The sequence below is a fragment of the Bubalus kerabau genome, chromosome 10 (assembly GCF_029407905.1).
Source record: "Bubalus kerabau isolate K-KA32 ecotype Philippines breed swamp buffalo chromosome 10, PCC_UOA_SB_1v2, whole genome shotgun sequence".
In the NCBI taxonomy this organism is placed as follows: domain Eukaryota; kingdom Metazoa; phylum Chordata; class Mammalia; order Artiodactyla; family Bovidae; genus Bubalus; species Bubalus kerabau.
The window spans coordinates 68072187-68089970 of record NC_073633.1 but is presented as its reverse complement, the minus strand read 5'-3'; the positions used below and the strand labels follow the sequence as shown (position 1 = coordinate 68089970).

The 17784-nt window shown below is 38.3% G+C and overlaps 1 long non-coding RNA gene across 1 annotated transcript in view; it reads left to right on the top strand.

The window, feature by feature from the left end:
• The window catches only part of LOC129620607 (uncharacterized), a 58286-nt gene extending 40726 nt beyond the window's left edge, over positions 1 to 17560 (top strand). The window contains exon 3 of the long non-coding RNA XR_008698595.1: positions 17295 to 17560. This is a non-coding gene — a long non-coding RNA (uncharacterized LOC129620607). The remainder of the gene's footprint in view (positions 1 to 17294) is intronic.
• Positions 17561 to 17784: the final 224 nt, after the last annotated feature.

Here is a 17784-nt window from a genome sequence, read left to right as displayed (position 1 = left end):
GAATGGCCTTCAGATGTATCTCAGAATTTACTTGAATGGTTACTAAAAATTCTATTTCTTGACCACTACTACACACAGAATCAAAATTGTTTAGGGTAGAGACTATCTGCATTTTTAACGAGATCCCAAGACATTTCTCCTGCACACTAAAGTATAAGAAACATGCTTTAGAGCTATATATTTCTCCTGTTGTCCCATTAATGTAGTCATCATTGCCTCCATCAGATGATAAAGATGCTGTTTAAGAACTGCATGCTGCTTTTGTGACCAGTCTGATGCCTCCAGGTAACCCACTTGGTAAAGTGACAGATTAAAATAAAGCTAAGCTGCTCATCCTCTGCTGCATCTATTTATAACTAGCAACTGGTGGTCCTTTAGCTGACTACATATTTACCTTCTCCCTTGCCCACCAGGGCCCTGTGTCTCACATGCAAAACATTCATAGTTTCTTGTTATGCTTTTCATTCTATAATCTGCTATCTCCCTTTATTTTCTTTTTCTTTTTCTTTCTTGGCATGACCTGGGACTGGGTATATGTGTATTTGATTATTTCTATATATCAGAGGGAGTTTGGAATGTGTTGAATATTATCAGACAGTTGTGTAAGCAAGAGTACATCAAACTGTTATTTGCAAGTCCAGAGACTGTCATGGGAAATTAGTATTTTTGAGCCCCTAAACATGGTCCCAGTACTGTGTTGGGACCAGTACTTCGGTATTTAATCCCCAAATCTCCTTAAGTGTAGGATGATGTTATCTCTGTTTTCAGAAGTAAAGATGGTGGGATGAATCATGATTGGAAAAAGGGAAAAGTACATACCGTTCTATACTTCCTAGAGAATGAGTGGGGAGAGGAGCATATCACAAATTTGTCTGTGAACATCCTTGTAACTAACAGCAAGCAGGAACCAATCCGTTAATTACTAATTTATTGTTTAAGACGACTTCAATTTCTTGAGAGAAGTTTGACTATTCCTAATCTAAAATAATGAGCTTTATTGTCAACATTTATGGTATATAGAACCATGAATTTCCTGGCTTAATGCCAAATTGTAGTCTAAGAAGAACAATTTTTCCTCAAATAAGGACGGAAACCATTTTGATTATCTAGATTAATTCAAGGAAAAACTTCTGGAATATCAGAATGGGTAAAATGTAAATTGAAGGGACATATATTTTGCTAAGTATTAAATTGCCATTTTCTGGTGTGTACCCAGAGTTTAAATATTGTTTGCTGGTTCCGTTAGTAACCCATGCTTTGCTTTTTGCTTAATTGGGATTTAAGGGGTTAAGTCCAGGTTAAATGACATTAAGAGTATACATTAAGAGTACAACCTGGGTCAGCCTGCTTCGTTTACAATCCAGTGCTTTGTTTTTAACATATCTTGTTTAGCATGCAATTTTAAGTACAGTTTATCTGCAATATTTTTAAATAATAGGCACCTTTGTATAATTGTAGGATGTAGAGTTTTGGTTAAGAATAGATTACTAAATTACTTTTTCCCATGATTCCCTTATTTTTTTCTAAACAGAAAAATACACATTCACACATCAAATAAAAATTGCCTATAATTCCACTAAAAAAAAAAAAAATTTACTTTTTCCCATGATTCCCTTATTTTTTTCTAAACAGAAAAATACACATTCACACATCAAATAAAATTTGCCTATAATTCCACTAAAAAAAAAAAAACTGGGTATATGTGTATTTTCATGTGAATATTGAAATGAGTGATGTCTGTGTGTCTCTGTGTGTGTACATGTGCACGCATATGTGTGTGTTCGCATGTTTGAGTGTAGCATGATGTAGGTGACCCACAGTGCATTGGTAACCAGGCACTCACTTGTTTTTCTGTCTGGGATAAGGCATTGAGGGGAAGATATCTCAAGTAAAGGATCATTGTGTAGGTTAGAGACCTAAGTAGCAATAGTAATAGTGACCAGATGGTGATCAGTGATGGATGGGGAAGCTGGCATGGCTGAGGAAGCAGGTATTAAGATGGTAGTCTCTAACTCCATATCTTCCATGTGTTAAACCTGGCTGGGAAGCCTGTTGGGTTGATGGGGTGAGTGGCTCACTCTGCATGGTACAAGTCTGAATCGCTCCTCCTTAATTCTGCCAACATTTATCAAACATCACACATATACCAGAGCCATAAGACCTACAAAAATAAATAAGACATATTCTCTGGAATATTATTTGAGAATAATCTGGACACAAAATACTGCTTTCTCAATACAAAATGTTATGGGATCACAGAGGTAGCCACAATTTTCTGGAAACATAGGGGAAGGCTTCTCAGAGGAAATGACTTTCAAGGTTGGCTTCAATGAGTGCGTATAAAATTCCAGGTAGAGAGAGAGAGAATTTCTGTTTAGAGGACAAAGGATGTGGACATGTGCAAGGACAAAATGTATTGAGAATGCATATTTAGTTATAGATGTGAAAGCATTACATGCCATGCTCAGGAGCCTGGCCCCTCCTCCATGTTACACAGCCATTTTGTTGTGTTGACTGATCTCAGTCTTTAGCTGTTGCAAGAGCATCAACTCTGAATAGTCTAGGTCATGAGTTTAATTTCTGATCCTTCCTCAATCCATAGTGGCAAATTCTTCTTGCCCTTAATTTCATAATGTACTATACCCATATCCTAGGTCACAGGGCAAAAGGGTCACCATAGAAAAATCTGAATGTCTTTTGAAATAGTCCAACCCTTGACCACATTATTCTTGTTTTTTTTTGTTTTTTTTTTTTACTTTTCTAACGCTCATGAGCATTGACCTGAGATATGAGCATGTGTTTTTCTTTGCCAATTGTGTATATGTGCCAAGATATATACAGAAAGATATTCAATGTAGTGGGCTTCCCTGGTGGCTCAGATGGTAAAGAATCTGCCTGCATTGCAGGAGACCTGAATTTGATTCCTGGATTGGGAAGGTCCCCTGGAGAAGGGAATGGCTACCCACTCCAATATTCTCACCTGGAAAATTCAAGGGACAGAGCAGCCTGGCAGGCTACAGTCCATGGGGTCACAAAGAATTGGACACGACTGAGTGATTAACACTTTCACTTTCTTCAATGTAGCATTACTTTTAATAGTGAAAAATTAAATTTCAAGCAATTTACCTAAGCAAATATTGTACTTTCATATGACAGAATATGATACAATCTCTAAATTGTATTTTCATCTTAATTATATGAGAAAATGATTATTGTATTCTTTAGACAAAACAGGATATGAAGCTAAATATATAATACAACTAGTTTTTCTTTTAAAAATAAGACATTAAATTAAATAGACATTAAATAAAATTAAATTAAATAGACATTAAATTAAATAGACATTAATTAAATAATGTCTATTTAATTAGACATTAAATATGTCTAATTTATACATATAGACATATGTATAATTATGAGTTTGGGGTCAGGAGTATGTAAGGAAATACAGCAAAACAGAATACCGGTAGTATCTTCCGATGGTATAATTAAAGGTGAATTTTATTGTCCTCTCTATTTTTTTCTACATTGTCAAATTTTTCCATAATGAAAATATTATTTAAAAATGAAAAGACTGAGGGGTAAATAAAAACAGAAGTCAAGAATAGGCCTGTGGTGAATGTTTCTGTCTCTAGCCAGTATGGGGAGAGACAACATAGGAAGATATATTAACAACCACAGTCCATGTTTTCAGTCACTTAATGCATTCCCAGTTCTCATATTGCACCAGCCGCATCCTGATGCAGTGATGACTGAATCAGTTACAGTCTTGGAATGAAGAGTTCAGTAAAACAGCCCTGACTTTGCCCTAAATCTGTGCACAGCTCTGGCAGGAAACTCACCTCTCTTCCTCTTCATTATCATTCTTCCAAAGTGTTAGATTTTGAATGAGAAGTGCTGAGACTAAAGTCTGTTTCTAATTAGCTTACTTCTCTGAAGAACGAGTGTAAATGGCATTAAGGCACCTAACAAGACATCTTTGGTAATTCTACTTTTCCTTAGCTAATATCACGACAAGCGTGTGGCAGTGCCAGCAAACACTGCCCCCTTGTTTACATGATAACTGGGCTTTAATTGGTTTGTGCATATTAATGTGACCTTGAGCAGAGATCAAAAAATGCTTGTGAGACTGAAGAAACTCTCAGGTTCCTACCCCAGCTTTGGACATGTCAGCCAGGGAAAGGCGCTACTGGAAAGGCAGGCAGCAGAAACAGTCTGAGCATTGAGTCCGTGTCGGAAATAGGTTCTGGCCTTGACAATGTATTTTTAAACTCAAGGCCTTCAGCAACTGTCCGTTGTCCTGTTGTTTCTATGGTTAAACGTAACCAGAAAGAACTTGGGGATGTACCCTGGGTGGCACAAAAAGGGGAGATGGCAGCTTTCTTTTACCATTCAAGCTGTGTTTTTCCCCTTTTGGGATGAAATTCAAGATGATTTTCTAAGTGCACTTAAGCTTTAAATCAAGAGCAGAGCTCTCCCTCTGGAATCTAGCTGTGGCTGTGGGGTCAGTCATTCTTAAAGAATGATATGCGTGAGAAAGACATGCCTGTCCACAGTCTTAAAAGCCTTGGCCTGCCAGGTTAGGTCCCCTGGTGCCCACAAAATAACCAAGTTTCTTGGATAAAGGATTGTGGAGTAGATTAAGGCCCTATGTGGAATGGGTCCTGAATCATAGAACAGATCTGCACATATGCACAATATAATACGCCAAACATAGGAACCATTCAGCCATGTGCGTGAGTATCCAGTCATGTACACAGTATTGCCACTACAGTGGCTGTTTCCTGTCTTTTAAGTTGTGCTACTGGAAGGAGCTGGTGGAAGTTATACAGCTCAACAAATTCAAACAACCCTTACTGTAACCTTACATAATTCAATAATAATAAGATAAGAACTCTATACATGGAAGTGGTCATTTTGTTATATATTATTTTTATTGGAAAGACTTCCTTCGTGAGGTGGGAAACTGGGTTTGACAACCTTTGATTATTCCTTATGACTTTTTAAGTTCATAAATTTTACGTATGCTCTATTAAAACCTACAAGGGTACTCCAGTTAGATTATGGTCAACTATGGTTAATAAAGATTTAATGAGTAAATATTTGTTGTTGATAATAGTCCACATTATTCTGACATGCATGTCATAATGAAAAATAATTGATCATAATCTGAGGAAAATTGGTGAAAAACTTGAAGAGAATATTCTTGAATTATAAGTGAGAGCTGAGGCATGCTAATATATTTTCCTCGGTTCAGTTCAGTTCAGTCACTCAGTCGTGTCCGACTTTGCGACCCCATGAATCGCAGCACACCAGGCCTCCCTGTCCATCACCAACTCCCGGAGTTCACTGAGACTCACGTCCATCGAGTCTGTGATCCCATCCAGCCATCTCACCCTGTGTCGCCCCCTTCTCCTCCTGTCCCCAGTCCCTCCCAGCATCAGAGTCTTTTCCAATGAGTCAACTCTTTGCATGAAGTGGCCAAAGTACTGGAGTTTCAGCTTTAGCATCATTCCTTCCAAAGAAATCCCAGGGCTGATCTCCTTCAGAATGGACGGGTTGGATCTCCTTGCAGTCCAAGGGACTCTCAAGAGTCTTCTCCAACACCACAGTTCAAAAGCATCAATTCTTCGGCGCTCAGCCTTCTTCACAGTCCAACTCTCACATCCATACATGACCACAGGAAAAATCATAGCCTTGATTAGACAGACCTTTGTTGGCAAAGTAATGTATCTGCTTTTGAATATGCCATCTAGGTTGGTCATAACTTTCCTTCCAAGGAGTAAGCGTCTTTTAATTTCATGGCTGCAATCATCATCTGCAGTGATTTTGGAGCCCCCAAAAATAAAGTCTGCTACTGTTTCCACTGTTTCCCCATCTATTTCCCATGAAGTGATGGGACCGGATGCCATGATCTTCATTTTCTGAATGTTGAGCTTTAAGCCAACTTTTTCAATCTCCGCTTTCACTTTCATTAAGAGGCTTTTGAGTTCCTCTTCACTTTCTGCCATAAGGGTGGTGTCATCTGCATATCTGAGGTTATTGATATTTCTCCCGGCAATCTTGATTCCAGCTTGTGCTTCTTCCAGCCCAGAATTTCTCATGATGTACTCTGCATATAAATTAAATAAGCAGGGTGACAATATACAGCCTTGACATACTCCTTTTCCTATTTGGAACCAGTCTGTTGTTCCATGTCCAGTTCTAACTGTTGCTTCCTGACCTGCATACAGGTTTCTCAAGAGGCAGGTCAGGTGGTCTGGAATTCCCATCTCTTTCAGAATTTTCCACAGTTTATTGTCATCCACACAGTCAAGGGCTTTGGCATAGTCAATAAAGCAGAAATAGATGTTTTTCTGGAATTCTCTTGATTTTTGTTGATCCAGCAGATGTTGACAATTTGATCTCTGATACCTCTGCCTTTTCTAAAACCAGCTTGAACATCTGGAAGTTAACGGTTCACGTATTGCTGAAGCCTGGCTTGGAGAATTTTGAGCATTACTTTACTAGCATGTGAGATGAGTGCAATTGTGCAGTAGTTTGAGCATTCTTTGGCATTGCCTTTCTTTGGGATTAGAATGAAAACTGACCTTTTCCAGTCCTGTGGCCACTGTTGAGTTTTCCTAAATTGCTGGCATATTGAGTGCAGCACTTTCACAGCATCATCTTTCAGGATTTGAAATAGCTCAACTGGAATTCCATCACCTCCATTAGCTTTGTTTGTAGTGATGCTTTCTAAGGCCCACTTGACTTCACATTCCAGGATGTCTGACTCCAGTTGAGTGATCACACCATCGTGATTATCTGGGTCATGAAGATCTTTTTTGTACAGTTCTTCTGTCTATTTTTGCCACCTCTTTTCAATATCTTCTGCTTCTGTTAGGTCCATACCATTTCTGTCCTTTATCGAGCCCATCTTTGCATGAAATGTTCCTTTGGTATCTCTGATTTTCTTGAAGAGATCTCTAGTCTTTCCCATTCTGTTGTTTTCCTCTATTTCTTTGCATTGATCGCTGAAGAAGGCTTTCTTATCTCTTCTTGCTATTCTTTGGAACTCTGCATTCAGATGCTTATATCTTTCTTTTTCTCCTTTGCTTTTCGCTTCTCTTCTTTTCACAGCTATTTGTAAGGCCTCCCCAGACAGCCATTTTGCTTTTTTGCATTTCTTTTCCATGGGGATGGTCTTGATCCCTGTCTCCTGTACAGTGTCACGAACCTCAGTCCATAGTTCATCAGGCACTCTATCTATCAGATCTAGGCCCTTAAATCTATTTCTCACTTCCACTGTATAATCATAAGGGATTTGATTTAGGTCATACGTGAATGGTCTAGTGGTTTTCCCTACTTTCTTCAATTTCAGTCTGAATTTGGCAATAAGGAGTTCATGATCTGAGCCACAGTTAGCTCCTGGTCTTATTTTTGTTGACTGTATGGAGCTTCTCCATCTTTGGCTACAAAGAATATAATCAATCAGATTTCGGTGTTGACCATCTGGTGATGTCCATGTGTAGAGTCTTCTCTTGTGTTGTTGGAAGAGGGTGTTTGCTATGACCAGTGCATTTTCTTGGCAAAATTCTATTAGTCTTTGCCCTGCTTCATTCCATATTCCAAGGCCAAATTTGCCTGTTACTCCAGGTGTTTCTTGGTTTGGGCTTAATACTTCAGATCAAAAGACTAGGCAAGACCTCACTGTTCCCTTTGTAACAGTTTATCCAAGTGTCTAGATGGCAATAGTCTCATTCATATTTATCCCGGAAATAATACCTAAAATTTAATGGCATGTGTCATAACATGTAATGGAAAATTAGGAAGTCAATTTTATTTGATGATACACATCATTTATTCGGTCAGTCAGCAAAGATTCACTGAGCACTTCCTTTTTCTACGTATTACTCTAGTTGCTGGATATCATCAGGAAAACAAGATAGGCAAAACGCCTGCACTCATGGAAGTTACCTTCTAATTGGGAAAGGCAGAAAACAAACGAGTAAACAAATCAGTTCAGTTCAATCGCTCAGTGGTGTCTGACCGTGCGACCCCATGGACTGCGGCACACCAGTAAACAAATAAATACATAATATTCTAGGTGTTTCCAAGGGGTATAAAGAAAAAAATGAAACAGGGTAAGGGGAATAGTATTGGAAGCATGAAGGTCACTGTTTTTTATAGGGTGGTCTTTAATAAGGTGGCAAAGACCTAAGTAAAGTGAAGAAGCAAGCTATGTGGCTCTCTAGGGTAGAAGACATTCTTTGTACCTCAGGGTATAAAGACCCTGAGGTAGAAGCATGGTTGGTAGATGTGAAGAAAAGCTAGGATATGGAGGAGAGTAAGTGTAAGTAAGTGTTAGTTGCTCAGTCATGCCTGACTCTTTGCAACCTCATGGACTGCAGCCCACCAGGCTACTGTGTCCATGAGATTTTCCAGGCAAGGATACTGGAGTGAGTTGCCATTTCCTTCTCCATAAGGAGCAGAGGGGAAGAATTAATAGTTGTAGGAGCTGAGGTTCCAGAGATGTCTGGGAGCCTGCCGATGGGTGACAGGCCACTGTTGCAGAAGAAACGGCTGGAAAAATTAAGAAGGGGGAGAAAACATTGGAGAAGATGGCAGTGATCCAAGTAAATAATTCCTGTGGAACCAGCTGTGTTCTTGAACTAGGCAAAACAGCCTACTTAGGTGCTAATCTAAAAAAAAAAGTCAAAGGTTTGCTTGGGATAATGCATAACTGGAATGATAATTCTGCCACACCTTCTCTAGGGAGAATAGAGGACTCTGTACTCTTCTACTTGGTCATGTATTGTTATCTACTCAGTTTCCCTTTTCAGGAAAGTGGTCAACTCCTGCTCTCAGGAGAAAATAATACGTATTTATGGCTTTACATCTCTAATTGAAATCACTCTTTTTAGACAGTATTTACTTTTTTTTCCCCCAGGGGCAAAATCTGGAAGCCTTCAGCTGAATCCCTAGAGTTGGTTTCAGTTGGCTAATGGAAACATTTTACAGATATAAGACTATGGAGTTAAATCATGTTGTTAGCACCATAACCCCAGGCAGTAGGAAAGCACTGATTCAAATAGAAGTTGAAACACCACTCTGACCTCTCTTAGGTGTCTGGTGTTTACTGATTTAATATCCAAAATCCTGTCATGCCATTGGAATAGGAGGAACTGTTGGAAGTGTTGAGAGCTGAGAGATTTATAACTTTAGCTTAAATGATCATTCCAAAGCTATCTAGAGCAAGTAGGACTTTTTAACCCATTTTGAGTCTTAGAGTGTTGGACCTTTTTTTCTCATTTAAAAAGTCCATATATATGAAATCATTTTAGGAGATTTAGTGACCTCTCAACCCTGCCAGTAGATTCAGCGTAAGTTTTAAATGCTACTAGGGATCAAAAATGGACAGGGAGGCCTGGCGTGCTGCGATTCACAGGGTCACAAAGAGTTGGACACGACTGAGCAGCTGAACTGAACTGAACTGAGGGATCAAAAATAGAATTAGAAATGAGACCCAAACTTACTTTTGCATGTTGTAAATAGCACAGGTTTGGGAAATAAAGAGATACATGTCCATTTCCCAGTTTTGCCACTTAGCAACTTTATAATTTTGTACAGGTCACATGTAGGGATATTTGTAACTCTCTCTCTAGTTCTATCTCAGTGTTAAAGTTGAGATAAGATGTGATCAAGTACTTTCTTAACTGTAAAATTATAAATAAATATTATTAAACAGCTTTATGGGATTTAAAGAATCATTCTGCAGTGATCTTATGCACAATTTGAATGAGGCACGTTATTCCAGAAATAGTTGCACAAATCTAAACTTATTATTATGGGACTTCAGGGCCTTGCTTTTCTGCTTGTGATATTTCTTGTGACATCTGGGAAGCAAAGTGTCCCTAGTATTAAGCTCAAGTTTGTTCCCTCCCCACTGTCCTTCCACCTACAAATCTGAAAGATCACTGCATGACTGCCTGACATATTTGGGCCTGAGCCTTTGAAATTCATTGAAATTGTTTCTTGTTTGCTTTAGAACACCAAATTGCTTTATTCTCAATCATTTAGAAAGTAATGAACAATAGCATCTGTTCTTCAGTAGTTTTCAGAAAACACTATTAAGATGTTCTCAATAAATAAGTTCTGCTGCTGCTACTGAGTCGCTTCAGTCGTGTCTGACTCTGTGCGACCCCGTAGACGGCAGCCCACCAGGCTCCCCCGTCCCTGGGATTCTCCAGGCAAGAACACTGGAGTGGGTTGCCATTTCCTTCTCCAATGCAGGAAAGTGAAAAGTGAAAGTGAAGTCACTCAGTCGTGTCCAACTCTTAGCGACCGCATGGACTGCAGCCTATCAGGCTCCTCTGCCCATGGGATTTTCCAGGCAAGAGTACTGGAGTGGGTTGCCATTGCCAAAATCTCTAAGTCTTATCTCCTGGAGCAAGAAACTTTAACAAGTGTTTATTGAATTGTGCCTAAAAGGTATTATGATTACTTTCTGTATCATAGTATCCTAAACACAGTTTAAAAAATTTTTTTAATCTACAGTCATCATTAAGAACTAAATTTATAATGTTCTTTAGTACAGTGATTAGCAAAATAACTTTTGCTGGGTACAATCCCCTTGACTCTACACTAAATAAACACAAATTACTTTCAAGGCATCTAGATTTGTTGCTTTCTTCTAGTGTCACCTGTGGCTTCCTGGTTGATCTCCTTTCAGTGTAAGCCCTTACCCACCTTTACTTTTAATTTACTTCCTATTATAATGCTTTATAAACTAACAATTTTAGTACTACCTTCAGGCTTCTTGCCACATCATCAATTTATCAGCATTATATTACATGTGTTACTTTTAAAAATAGACTATTTTTTACTTACAGGATTTTATGAGAAAATTATATCACTCTTGCATTACCAGTGTAATTGTCAGTTATGTTTTAGTGTACATTAAAACAAATATATAAGGACTTCTATTTCTAGCCAAGATGAAGTAAAAAAGAGTAGGTTTATAGTCCTGTCTGAAGCAACCAATAAAATGGACAAAATGTATGTAATAACAGTTTTCAAGACACTGTATGTCAGGCAAGAAAGGACAGTGATTCCCGAGAGAAGAGAAAAAGCCAAGTTGGATCTATGATTACCCCAACTTACTCTCTTTGGAGAGTTTTCTGGCCACAGCACAAGGAGGGGAAATCAAGGAGGAGCCTGATATACTCCCTGAGTTGAGAATATGAAGCTCAAAGTGTCTAGAGTTCCTAGGGCAAGAAATCCTGAGAAGAGAGAATAGAACAGAGAATGCCAGAGATCTGCAGAGTGTCCCCCTTGATAAATTAATCAGTAATTAATTCAGTTAATTACTCATCAGTGCTGGAATTCCATTGTACTGGAAATTCTAGGTGGTATAGTATGGCAAGAAAAGAAAATGTCATCTAAGTAGGAAAAAAGAACTAAAGCTCTTTTAATTGCGGGCAACATGAATGTCTATATAGAAAATCTAGTGAACTCACTCAGTTGTGTCCAACTCTTTGTGACCCCATGGGGTATACAGTCCCTGGAATTCTTCAGGCCAGAATACTAGAGTGGGTAGCCTTTCCCTTCTCCAGGGGATCTTCCCAACCCAGAGATCCATCCCAGGTCTCCCACATTGCAGGCAAATCTTTACCAGCTGAGCCACAGGGGAAGCCCAAGAATACTGGAGTGGGTAGCCTGTCCCTTCTCCAGCAGATCTTCCCAACCCTCTGGAATCAAACCAGGGTCTCCTGCATTACTGGTGGATTCTTTACCAACTGAGCTATCGTCGAAGCCCTAGAAAATCTAGTGATATCTACCAAGGGGGGCGGGGGGGAACTATTTAAGAAGTGAGTTCAGCAAGATTATGTAACATGTAAGATCACTAGTGTTATGTATTAGCAATGCATTTTTGTTAATCAAAATAAAAAATCAAAGCCATTTAGAAACACAAATATGAGCTACTTAGTAAATATGCAAAAAAGATATGTATGATCTATACATTAAAAACTATAAAACATTATTTAAAAAATTAAAGAAGATCTAAATAAGTGCATCCATATACTGTGTTTATGAGTTGGAAAACTTGATATTGTTAGGATGTCAATTCTCCTCTTATGGGTCTATGGATGAAACACAATTCCAAATCAAATTATAGCAGGGATTTTTGTCGAAATTGAAAACTCATTCTAAAATACATATGGAAATACAAATGACTTAAAATTCGAAAGTGACTTTGAAAAGGATAAACTTGGAGGACTGACACTACAGATTGTAAGAGTTATAAGCCTGCAGTAATCAAGACAGTATGGTATTGAAGTAAAGGTAGACAGATCAATGGAATAGAATAAAGAATGCACAAATAGATCAACTCATATATAGACAGTTGATTTACAACACAGGATCAGATGTATTTCTGCAGAGAAAGTATTAAACAAGTGATGCTGGAACTAACAGATAGCCATATGAAAACAAAAATAAAACAACTTTGATCCATACTTCATACTATACATTAAAAAATCACTAGTAAGCAATATACAAAAAAATTAAGTTGATTTTTGGATCACAGGCCTAAATGTAAAACTCAAAACTACAAAACTTCAAGAACAAAACAAAACAGAAGAGAAAACCTTTGTTTCCTTGTGTCAGGCAACGATTTCTTAGGTATGAAACCAAAAGCATAATCCATAAAAGAAAATATTGATAAAATGGATTTTATCAAAATTAAAACTTTTCGTCTTCAGCAGACAGTGCTAAGGGATCAGTGCTAAGACACAGATCAGTCATCTATCTGATAAAGAGCATAAATCTAGGACTTAAAAGAACTCTCAAAATCAATAGTAAGATAACAAACAACTCAATTAAAAATTGGACTAAAGATTTGAACAGACACTTCATCAAAGTAGATATACAAGTTGACAAATAAACACATAAAAGATGTTCAACATCACTAGTCATTAGAGAAATACAAATTAAAATCACAGTGAGCTATTACTACACATCTTTTGGGATGTGAAGTTAAAAGACTGACCACGCTATGTCAAGGATCTAGATGACTGGAACTTTCATATTCTCCTTGTGGGACTGTAAAATGGTACAACCATTTGAGAAAATAATTTGTCATTTTCTTAAAAAGCTAACTAAATAAACAGTCATTCGACACCGAGATACTTACCAAAGGGAAACGATACCATGTGTTCTTATAAAGAACTGCACGTGAATGTTCATATATGTACAGTTTATTTACATTTACATTTATTTCTCATGGCCCCAAACTAGAAATGACCCAAACAAACATCCGTCAAAAAGTGAATAGTTAAACAAACGTTGTACAACAATACAATGGAGAACTACACTGCCATTATTAAAAAATGCACTATTGATATGTGCAGCAACATGGATGAATCTCAAAGTAATAAAGCTGAGTTAAAGAAGCCATACCCCAAAAAAATCATATTGTATGATTACTTTTAACAGACTTTTAGGAAGTGTGAGCTTATCTATTGTAACAGAATACAAATCTGTGTGTCTAAATATATATCTTAACATACGGACATTTTATTACATTGATTATACCTCATACAGTTTTAAAAATATTATATAGTCCTTATAAAATGTTGGTTCACAATGTATATACCACCATCAGGAATCTGTTGCTCTCTGTATCTCAAAGGAAGGATGAGACAAAGACTTAGTTTAGTAATTTCAGTTTTGCTAAGCCATATTCCAACAATGAACTCTATTGGCAGGCGTGTCCATCTCTCCTAGTAAGTAAAGGGCCCCCAGGAGACTAGCTTTTCGTGTTGCCCAGGCATTCCTTTCAAAAGCAGAAAGCAGTTTTGGAAGGCAGTGGAGTAGTGCCAGCAGACCAAGGTTGTTGCCCTGTGTCACCTTGCCTTCATTTGTTCGTGTGTCTGAGAAAGTCTTTTAATATCCCTGGACTGCATAGGGAAAACAAGGAGCTTAAATTTGATCCCTAAAACTTCTTCCATGACTGTCATTTTGCCTCCAGGTTGTAGCTGTGTTTGAAAGGATTGAGGTGACTGGAAGTTCAACCACCAGATGATAACACAAAGTATAAGGGAGAAGAGTTTTATGATTTTAAATAAAAATCAAATAAAGACAATTCAAACTTAGAAACAGAATAATTATAGTGATATTCTGCGGTGACATAGTAAGAGTTGAATAAAAGATTTGCTAATCTCTTTCCTATTTTTATATTTAAAAAAAAGAAGTTTTAAAAGTACAATCTTCTCATCTAGGAATGGTGCCAGGTTTCTGTCTTAAGTGAATTTTTTGGGGTTTTTCTTTTTCTTTCTGCATTAAAAAAAAAGTTAATACTGTCCCACCCAACTCTAGCAGAATCCCACTCAACTCTAGCAGAACTGGTATTTGCATAAATGATGACAACTTGTACTCCTACCATAGCTTTTGTGATTCCGTTGAAGCGTATTTCTTTTTTTTTTTTTCTTTATTTTTGAACATATGTCTTAACAGAAAGCTGACTTACTTTGGAATGTCAGGGACAATTTTTGAGTAATTGGTAAAAATGAAAACGTAAGTTAAAACCCAACCCAACATAGTTGGCATTTCTTCCAATGAATGAAGACCTATTCACAGCCAATGCTGAAAATTAAATGGAGCAGACTCTTCTGACAGAAAGTACATAGCTATTTTCCTCCAAGTAACAACTGAGACCATTGATCAGAGTTTCTGGTCTTTTCAGACTAGTTCTTGTTACTATGACCTGCTGGGCATCCCTAATCACAGTACAGGCACTAGGTGGCTGGAACTAACTGGAGATACTTGAAAATCCATTGCTAATAATGAATGTCCAAAGTAACAGTGTTTTGCTGTATGTTTTCTTCTATTAACCTAGTAAGAATCTGCTCCTTTGTCCAAAAGAATGAATGCAGGCCAGATTTTAGGGCTTCCCAGGTGGCACTATTGGTAAAGAACCTGCCTGCCAATGCAGGAGACATAACAGATACAGGTTCTATCCCTGGGTTATGAAAATCCCCTGGAGAAGGTATAATGGCAACCCACTCCAGTATTCTTGCCTGGAGAATCCCATGGACAGAGGAGCCTGGCAGGCTACAGTCCAAGAATCTGCTCCTTTTCCCAAAAGAATGAATGCATGCCATTTAAATAAACTGGATAAGAGATATATTCATGTTCTTTCACTCCCTTCATAATCTCTTTTCTCCTTCACCTTGAAAAACCAATGGTCAAACATTTCCTGCATAATAAATCATTAATATTTCAGTGTCAATCAACTTGGGCTTCCCAGGTGGCACCCACCTGGGAAGAATCTGCCTGCCAATGCAGGAGACACAGGTTCAATCCCTGGATCAGGAGAATTCCCTGGAGAAGGAAGTGGCCACCCATTCCAGCATTTCTTGCCTGGGGAATCTCATAGACTTGGTATATTATTTCCAGAAATTCAGCTGTGTTCCTATGGTAGAAATTAGAAATATATGGGGAAAATACTTTAGGACAGGAGAGTTTCTGAGGTTCTTCCATCTTGCTGCATAAATATCTAGATACTCTGTTTTGAGGCAGTCCCTGGCTTTTGCCCTTCTTCTATTCCATTAAAATCTATTTTTAAAAGTGTAGTTCAATAATCTAATTGAAATAATTTCAAATTTTGCATCTTAACATGCCTAGCATACCTATTTAGATATAAAGCTAAAATAATATATGTGCAGCCAGTTTTTTACTTCCTCTTCCTTTACTTCATTTAACAAATACCTGTTACACACCATGCCTGGGTTTAAATAGAACCTGTGTTGGTTATTTGCAATGTGACTTTGGAAAAATTATCTAATGTCTATATTTGTCTATTTCCTCTTGTGTAAACGGAGAAGGACGGAGACATTGGGGCTTCGTCATAGAGTTGGTGTGAGGATTAATGACAGTATATAAAAACACATAGAATAGCACTGTACACATGAGGACTATACATACAGGCTATCACTACTACCGTTGTGGTCTCTTCCTATAAAGGCACTAATCTCATTCATGAGGGCCCCACCTAATCAACTCCCAGAGTCCTCCCCTCTAAATACCATCACTTTGAAGGTTAATGTTTCAACATACGAAGTTTTTGGAGGGACACAAACATTCAGTCAATAACAATACGTGAAGTCGCTCAGTCGTGTCTGACTCTTTACAACCCCATGGACTGTAGCCTACCAGGCTCTTCAGTCTATGGAATTTTCCAGACAAGAGTACTGGAGTGGGTTGCCATTTCCTTCTCCAGGGGATCTTCCCAACCCAGGGATCGAACCCGTGTCTCCCTCACTGCAGGCAGACGCTTTACCGTCTGAGCCACCAGGAAAACAATATATAATCTCAAATCTCAAAAAATCTATGAGAAAAGTTTATAGGTAAGGAAACAGAATTGTTGCGTTTTAAATAATGTGCCCAAGATCGTGCAGCTGGTCATTGCCTAAGCTAGTATTCAAACCCAGGCCTTCTTAATTCTAGCGTGTGCATACACACACACACACACACACAAACACACACACACACACAATTGTTTCCTGCTATACCATACCATGCGTGCATGCTAAGTCGCTTCAGACGTCTGACTCTTTGCAACCCTGTGAACTATAGCCTGCCAGGCTCCTCTGTCCATAGGATTCTCCAGGCAAGAATACTGAAGTGGGTTCCCATGCCCTCCTCCGGGGAATCTTCCCAACCCAGGGATCCAACCCACATCTCTTATGTCTCCTGCGTTGGCAGGCAGGTTCTTTACTCCTAGCACCACCTGGTAAGCCCTACCACCAGTAACTAATTCTACAGGAGGACTCAAGGAATACCTTTCAGAGGTGATGTTTAGGTAGTATCTTGAAGAGAGAATGAGAGCTGTTCAGTAGAGAATGGGAGAGGCATTTGTGATGGAAGAAACAATAAAATAACAGAAATGAGAAACCGTGCGACTGGCCTTGTTCTTAGCCAAGCAGGTGCTGTACTGACCCTGTGGATCTGTGCTTCAGGGATATGGGATGGGATCTAATGACAGAATCTACTGAGGTCCATCCTCCACAAATGCCAGAGCAGATCCCAGAGGAAGGACCTCGGATTCTCTGTTTTTCTCTCCACTGTATAAACGCAGAGTGGTTCAGCCCACCGTCATTGATCTAAGCCCACTTCTTCCACACAGAAGAAGTCATATTCCTTAGGAGCAATATTGCTAGGCATGTTGATAACTTTCTTTAGAAAAGCAGAAGGCAGTTTTTGTGGATTTGATTTGATTTCTTCATCAAAGGATGTTATTTGAGATTTTGCAGGTGCAGAGTAACATCTCTATGAGGCAGAGGCGCTTTGTTTATTTGCTCACTGTTCATGACTCCACCGGGCATGTTGGTGCATCTGGTTAAGCCCAGAGAAGAAACATTTGCAGGATCAAGCCTCATCACCTTATCAATATGCCAAGATGTTTTGAATGTAAAGACAGGAAATATTATCAAGTGGTTCTGCTGCTTGAAGGGTCTTTTTCTGTTTGTTTTAAAATGTGAATTCTATTTTCATAGAAAATATTGTGTGGGTCTCTAGTATAAATAAAGTGTTATAATGAATTTTAACTGCATTTAAGCAGGCATTGCTAGTACCAAAAGATGCTAGAAAGTGGAACTGAGAGCATTATAAAAAATATGAATCTAGAGATAAGGACTAATATAAAAACAGATTTTGGTAACTGCCTGGAGTAAATTGAAATTTGGTCTCAATGCTAATGTTATTGAATACATTCAAGAATAAAAGACTGGCTTGATCTTGGTT